Source organism: Helianthus annuus, chromosome 9 (genome assembly GCF_002127325.2).
Source record: "Helianthus annuus cultivar XRQ/B chromosome 9, HanXRQr2.0-SUNRISE, whole genome shotgun sequence".
Lineage (NCBI taxonomy): Eukaryota > Viridiplantae > Streptophyta > Magnoliopsida > Asterales > Asteraceae > Helianthus > Helianthus annuus.
The window spans coordinates 39,215,762-39,224,519 of NC_035441.2; positions in this window are offsets into that span (position 1 = coordinate 39,215,762).

An 8,758-nucleotide genomic window follows, 5' to 3' on the forward strand; every position below is an offset into this window, starting at 1 on the left:
CTGCATGGTGTCATAACAAGATCATCATAGAATAATGAATCCTTAAGCAGTCCCATTTTGAAGGCTTCAACAGCCGTAGCCATATCCAAGTTGGGAATGTCCAAGGATTCTTTACTAAATTTAGTTATATAATCCCTTAATGATTCATTATGATTTTGAGTTATCCTGTACAAATCACTAGTTAATCTTTCAAATTTTCTACTACAAGAGAATTGGTTATTGAATAAATTAACTAAATTAGCAAATGAAGTAATAGAGTAGGGGGGAAGACTTAGCAGCCACTTAAGAGCTGATCCAGTAAGAGTGGATCCAAATCCTTTACATAGGCATGCTTCTTTCAGTTTTTCTGGGATAGGATTGATCTCCATCCTCACCCTGTATTGTGCTATGTGCTCTTCTGGGTCCGTTGTACCATCATACAGCTTCATAGTAGGGATATGGAACCTTTTGGGTACCTCTGCATCACAAATTGGTGGTGCAAAGCGAGATACCTTATGGCTTCCATCTGCAATCTCTGGGATAGGCTTGACTACCCCTGGAACGCTTGAGATCATATCTTTTAGTTTCTGCAATTCCCTGGCCATAGCATGATTGACACCTGTATCCTGCATGAATCCATGGTTAGTGGTAGGATAATTATTTAAAGTGTTACCTCCCATTGGGTTCAAGTTAGGGAATCCATATTGCTGGGATTCTGGAACAACGGAGGGACCAGTGGAAGCAATGGTCTGCATTGGAATGAAGTCCCCTTGATGGACATCTAGACTTCCTGTTTGCAAACTTTTTAGGGATCCTGGCACCTGGAAGGATCCTGGTATCTGGAAGGATCCTGGTATCTGGGATGATCCTGAAACAAAGGAGGATCCTTGACCCTGGGATGATCCTGGAACAAAGTAGGATCCTTGAAACTGCTGTGCTCCCGGGTAGGCTCCCGAATTCATGAGGGATCCCATATGCTGGGGATAGGATCCTGCCGGCTGAAAGTGTGAGCCAGATGCCTGAGTCATTGCTGTCGATCCGAGGTGCAATCCTCTTGATTCTCCCATAATTTGCACGTCTGGAATTCCTGATGGCTGAGAAGTAATCATTGGAGTATCAAAGTTCAAAGACTTGGGCATCAGTGGGGAATGATCCTCTACCGTTTTCTTCTGTCTTTTGAGATCTCCAATTTCCCTAAGGATCCTTTCATTAGTTTCATCCTGCCGCTGCATACGATCCTTCATCTGCAAAATCAAAGTAAATACATCACTAGTACTGGGAATATAAGAATTCATAGCAGAAGGAGATGGAGTTTTAGAATTAGTAAGAGTTTGTCTCTTCTCAGCATTCTTCTAGGATCCTGCCGGTGGTGGAGGCAGAATGTTCTGGGACGAGGTGACTGCAGACATTGCCGTGGACATGTTTTTCAATGATGAAGCCATGTAATTCTATGAAATTATTTCGAACAAAAGGTTTTCTTATGAATGAAGCACCAATTGCCCCACGGTGGGCGCCAATCTGTTTTGGTCAAAAATCACACAAGGATAATGTAACCAAACTTTATGTAAACGGGGTATGATGCTTGGTTAATTATAAAAGTAAAGGATCACTTCTAGGAGAAATATGCAAAGACACAATGATTTATACGAGGAAAAAGCCCTTGATCAATGTATGATCTCCGGCATAAAAAACCTCGGGTGATGGCAACTACCGATCACCAACTTCAATATAAGAAAAATATAGTTACAACTTCGGATGATAATGAGCTGAGTACAAGGATCACTATAGTTTCGAGTGTCTAAGCGTGTGAGAGTTGTGTTGTGTGTCCTTCCGAATGAGGAAGAGTGTTATATATACAAGTGTAGGTGACCTATTTTAGGTAAAAAGACTAATAATCAGCTCATTACCCCTTTAGAAATAAAAGACAATCTAGCCTAAATTGCCGCCCTTAAATCAAGCTAAGTTTCCATATCCTTTGCAACGTCTATCTTCGATTAAGCTCATGCTATAATTGTGAAGACGCGTCCCTTGATTATGATGCTAAGAGCGTATCCTGCTAGATGTTCCTGCAAAATAACATTGTTTTAAACGAAGGTAACTGTTAGCATGAGGATCCTTTGATGGTCCATGATCCTGATCCTGAAGTCCTGCTGAGGATCACTGTCTGCCAAAGAAACAAGGATCACTGGTTAGGATCACGTATAAGGATCACGTATAATAAAAATCCAGCCCTAACAGTAATGAGCTGATTATTAGTTTGTTTACCTAAAATAGGCCACTCACACTTGTATATATAACACTCTTCCCCATTCGGAAGACACACAACACATTTCTCACACGCTTAGACACTCGATACTATAGTGATCCTTGTACTCAGCTCATTATCATCCGAAGTTGTAACCATTTTTTGTTATATTGAAGTTTGGTGATCGGTAGTTGCCATCACCCGAGGTTTTTTATGCCGGAGATCATACATTGATCAAGGGCTTTTTCCTCGTATAAATCCTTGTGTCACTTGCATATTTCTTACTAAAGTGATCCTTTACTTTTTCAACAAACCAAGCATCATTCCCCGTTTACTTAGAGTTTGGTTGCATTATCCTTGTGTGATTTTTGACCAAAACAGATACTATTGGCCAACTATGAAAAGAGATGCTGTGGAGTATGCTAAGAAGTGTGATCCTTGTCAGAGACACAACAATATCCTTCATCAGCCGGCCGAATTTTTGCATCCCATATCCTCCTCTTGGCCATTTATGAGATGGGGTATGGATATAGTTGGTAAGCTCCCTAAGGCACCTGGTGGAAGAGTGTTCATGCTTGCTATGACTGATTACTTCTCCAAGTGGATAGAGGCTGAAGCTTTTGCCCAAGTCAGAGAAAAGGAAGTTATATCCTTCATTAAAAGAAATATTATAACTAGATTTGGTATTCCTTCTGAAATTATATGTGATAATGGTTCCCAATTTATTGGGGGCAGAACTACTAACTTTTGTGACAGCTGGTGGATTAAGATGATAACATCAACACCAGTCCACCCACAAGCTAATGGTCAGGCAGAATCATCCAACAAGATCATCATCAACAATTTGAAAAAGAAGCTTGGATCCAAAAAAGGGAAATGGGCAGAAGAACTACCTTATGTGCTTTGGGCTGATAGGACAACCCCCAAGAATGCTACAGGCCAGACTCCATTCTCTTTGGTATTTGGAGCAGAATCAGTGATCCCTACAGAAATGGTGGTTCCAACTGCTAGAATAAGTATTCGTGATCCTGAGGAAAATGATGAAAACTTGGTTCAAGACCTAGATACTATAGAAGAAATAAGGGATCTGGCTAGGATAAGGATGGCCAGTTATCAACAAAGAATGGCTGGTGCTTACAACAAAAATGTTAAGATCAGAAAATTCCAAGTTGGTGATATGGTACTAAGGAAAGCATTTCAGAATACCACCAATCCTGCTGATGGAAAGTTGGCTCCAAAGTGGGAAGGCCCTTATTTGATCGAAGCTGAGGCAGGAAAGGGGGCATATCGGTTGCTAACAATGGAAGGTGATTTACTACCAAGAGCCTGGAATGCTGTCCACTTGAAAAAATATTTCATGTGAGTAGGATCCTCACAGAACAGATGATCCTCACATCATGAGTATCCTGGAAGGATCCTTAAAGCACAGATGATCCTTACTTTGGTAACATCCTAATCTCAAACTATTTCATTCCCTTACTTTCTCACCTAAGGATAAGGATCCTGCATCCTTTATCCACTTCTCACGTGATTCTGAGTTTTGAAAGTTCAGGTATCCTTAGCAAAAGGATGGTTATCCACAAAAGCAACCAGTCACTTGGGTTTGACCCCAGTTATTTGGGCTTGACCCCAGTTCCGCCGGTAGCGCATGATGATCCTGGTATAGTTCATGGCAGTGGGACCAATACTCGCTTTAGGGGCTGATAATTCCATTGTACTGGCTATATCTAGGATCCTACGTATAATGGTAGACGTACCATACATCCGTTCCTAAGGTTTCTAACGTTTTCACGTTAGCTAAGGTTTTGGCATTTTCATGTCACTAAGTTTGGATAGTCGCCAGTTAGGGCCATACTCCAGTTTTGCATACGATCCTTGGGCTTGTCCCCAGTTATCCTTGGGCTTGTCCCCAGTTGCTAACTTTTATCTTATATTGGCTTAGTCCCAAGTTATGTTCTATTTCAGGTCTTTGAAGTTAAACAACCAAGGATCCTTGATCCTTACTTCTCTCCAAGGTTTGTCTTATAGTTATCCTGGTTATGGTATTAAGGGTTAGGATCCTAACTTGGATCCTCAGGTATGATCCTTAACTATTTTAATTTTGTTCATTGTTTATTTGAATAACCCTTGTATTTTGACAACTAAACTTGTGATCCTTAGAATACACTACTTTTTGGGATTTTTCAACTATAGGATATTTGATACTGGATCATATCCTAAATATTTTCAATCTAACTTATTCAAGATTTCTTATTTAGACAAGTGTATATCAAAGCAATTGAAAATTAAAAAGATAAACAAGGATAGCAACACAAGATAAGCCACAAAAGATTAAAGTTATTTTATTAACATAGTTTAAACCACCAAAAGTTGTCAAGATTGCCAACCCACGTTTCTACCAGCAAAACGTGGCCCGTCCACATGGGTTGGCAACGGGTGTCCATTGTTTGTGCGGTCATAGCATGCAGGTAATAAAAAGGCGGCAGGATCACAATGGCTTCATCCCCCAAACAGATGATCCCTCCACCATTTGTAATCCTACCTATTGTCTAAAGGATCCTGGATCCTTAACCCTAAAACTATTGTTCAAAGTACAGACCATCATTGTTTAAAACATCACAACCAAAAAACTACCATCAAAACTAAAAAAATTGGGCTCCGTCTATGTCTAGAAGTGTCCATCATTGCCCAATCACGCAGCCTACACCTTCGCTGCATCACCACCTCCAGCTCCACTTGCTTCACCACCATGATCCTTGCCACTGCTTCCAGCCTCGATCGTCAGCATCTCCTCAACCTCCTCCTCATCATCCAGCTCAGCCAGCCTTGCCTTCCAGCCTTCCACATCCCAGTTGCTCCTGTCAAAATCAGGATCCTGAGCTTCCAAGGCCATCTGCAGTTTGGTCTTATACATCGCTATGGCAGCAGAGACTTTGGCATCCTGGGTGATCTCATGTTTCTCGTAGTCAGCATTGATCAACACCTTGGCCGTCTCATTTTTGGCATTCTGGAGGTCTTTTTGGAGGTCGGCAATCTTGAGATCCTTGACCAGTGCAACCTGTTGGAGGTCAGCAATCTTCCTATCCTGATCCTCAACGTTCCCCACATAATCTTCAATCTCGGCAAATTTCTGCAAAGAGGATAAAGAACAGTTCAGGACCAGGTGATCCTCAAACAAGCAGGATATACAAGCAGGGACAATGATCCTTACCTCATTGAAGTACTCAAGGAATTGTTGGCGGATCAAGGGCAGGCCTTGTAGATCCTCAGCCTCAGAAGCCTTTCTTTTCTTGCCTCCCCTTCCTTTGGAGGGTGCCTTGGGGATTGAAGCAGTTGGGCTAGCAGGAGTCTTTTTCTTGGAGGATCGGACGTTATCCAGATCGGTCACACTGAACTTAGAAGCAGATTTGGAAGCTTTTCCAGCACCTGCACAATCAAAACAAGATAAGTATCCTTATCCTACTTATATTTAACTGTTTATTTGAATTTTTAAACAGGATACTTACTTGACATCGTGACAGAACCTGAGGATACCTCTTGTGAATCCTGGGTGGTTGTCTTGAATGATCTTATTTCAGGATTGAGTCTTCTAAAGGCAGCAAGCCTCTCTTTGGCAGCAGGAGACCGTTTGAGGTGTGAGACGGTAACAGTTGCATAACAAAGAACAAAAGGGTGTTAGTGATCCTCATACAAAAGGAGACTGTCTGGTGATCCTTCTCAGGATCCTCTATCCTACCATGGGTGGCCCATTTTCTTGGTAGATCCTCTCCATTGGGGATAGAATCTCTTCTGACAAAGAAGAAACGCCGTTTCCAGTTGGTATCGTTCTTAGTGGCTTTGAAAATTGGGTGTTCTTCACCAGGCTTACGTTTGAGCAAGTATCGGTGGGATCCAAAGGTAGTGAGATCATACATCTCGCCCAGCTCTGACATTCCTAGGTCAATCCCCTCCTGCTCAATGATCCTCTCAAGGGTATGCAGAACCCTCCAGATCATTGGTATAGCTTGGATATAAGAAATGCCAGTAAGAGAAAAGAAGGACTGGGTAAAGGCCGGGAAAGGATAGGTATAGCCTATGGTAAACGGAGTAACAGGAAAGGTAACCCATGTTTCAGAAACATGATCACTCAGGGCAGTGGGATCAAAGGACTTAAATACGGCGTTCGCGGGGAAGCAATAGCGGATCCTATCGATCTGAGGATCAGTGAAACAGCAGCGTTCCTTTGCGGAATCTTTGATGATTCCTTGACTTTTCAGCGGGCTGTTCTTCTGGTGATCCTTAACGGGAGAGTTCCGGAGCAACATTTTTGGCAAGATGATGGTAAAAGAAATAAAACAGAGTAAGAGAAGGAAGAAGATGAAGAGAGAATACCTGTTTGTTCTTCGGATGAGATTATAAAGGAAGTCTCTCTAAGATTTAAATGCAAATTGTTCCTATCTCTATCTCCTATTTATAATCATGATCTTGCAGGGTTATCACTTCTGTGACGTCAGGATTGCAACGGATAGTTCGATTTAAATGGCCATATATCCGTTAGTTAGTTGCGGATAAGATTAACAAAATATAACTCATTTATTTTACATAATTACTCCTTATATTTTGGGGGCAATTGTTAGGGGAGGATTTTCTAATAGCCCGTGATCCTCATGTGTTATCCTTTTAGTGATCCTAACTTCTGTGACAGATAGTGATCCTCAGAAGTGCTTCAGGATCAGGATCATGGATCACCTTAAGGATCCTTATACTAACGATTGTTCACTTTGAATTTCGTATTGTTTTGTAGGAGTAACAAGTTGGACTTGGTCTTGGCAACGTTACTAAGGAATATTCCACGGTTATTTCGCACGTGTTTGACTGAAAATGGACGTTGTGGAGAACGTGGGAGCAAGGCACGAATTGCGGAATGTTAGTTAGCTTAGTTAACTTCTATTTTTTAAAGGGGTAGCGAGCTAGTTTTAGACACACTTGGCTAATTTTGGCTACACACACTCGTACAGCAGCACTCTTGAGCATACAGCAAAACACTTAGCAATTTTTACACATTTCTGCACGTTACACCATAGTGATCCTTGTACCTAGCTCGCTATTATCTGAAGTTGTAAAGAATTATTGTTCAATTTGAAGTTGGTGATCGGTAGTTTCCATCACCCGAGGTTTTTTATGCCGGAGATCATTTATTGATCAAGGGCTTTTTCCTCGTATAAATCTTTGTGTCACTTGTGCAATTCATATCTAAGTGATCCTTATCGTTGTTTATCAATTCAAGCATCATACCCCATAACAAAGAGTTTGGTTGCATTATCCTCATCTGATTTTTTACCAAAACAATGTAATCTACACAAACTCTCCATTTCCGATTCTTCTTCTGCACCACCACTACATTTGCTAGCCATCTTGGAAACTTGACTTCTCCGATCATTTTGGACTTCAATGAACTCTCTACTTCTTCCTGAATAATCATATTTCGCTCCGGAGCAAACTTCCTTCTCTTTTGTTGGACAGGCTTGAATGACCTGTCAATACCGAGCTTATGTGTTATAATATCCATGGAAATACCTGTCATATCCTGGTGCTTCCACGCGAATGTTGACATCCTGCATTTCAAAAAATTAGTCAATCGTTCTTCAATATCCTGAGGGATATTGGTTCCCACGAGCACCGGGATATCCGGATTATCCTGATCCAGGATAACTTTCTTTACATCCTGCTCGGAAGCCTCCATAATATCTTAGGCCCGCATCTTTAATTGCTATGCTGCACTAGGCTTTGTCGAGGACTTCAATGAAGAAGAATAACACTCTTTTGCTTCCTGTTGATCACTTTCCACCTTTACTACTCCCCAAGGGGTAGGTATCTTGATGCATTGATGATAGGTCGATGGCACAACTTTCATATCATGGATCCAAGGTCTACCTAATATAATATTATAGCAGGATAGGGAGTCCATGACACAAAAGCGCTGCATTGAGTTGACTCCTTCAACATATACAGGCAATTTTATCTCCCCCACAGTGTTTCTAGCCTCTCCACTGAAACCGACAAGCACAGTGGATTTCGAAGTAATGTCCATCGGGGATACATTCATCCTCTTCAATGTCTCCAGCTGAATTATGTTGACGGAGCTGCCGTTATCTACTAATATCCTGCGCACAAAATGGTTAGCAACATATAACGTTATTACCAGAGCATCATGGTGAGGATTCTGGACCGTATCCCTGTCATCACTATCGAAAGTGATCACTTTATCAGTTGTAAGGGTTGTCATCCTAGTCGGCTTATCTCCTCTTTCTGCCTTGGCTTCCTTTGCATGTCTTTTGGCCGCGGAATATGAAGTCCCGCAAATGTCGGATCCTCCTGAAATAAAGTTAATTATTTTTGCATCCGTAGGGGGTGATGCCGCTCGTTCAGGATCTTTCTCAGGATCCTGAGCTTTATTCTTCTTTCTTCCTAGGAGATCCTTTAGATATCCCTTGCTTAAGAGATAGCTTATTTCTTTCCTTAGAGCAATGCAATCCTCAATGACATGTCTGAAAT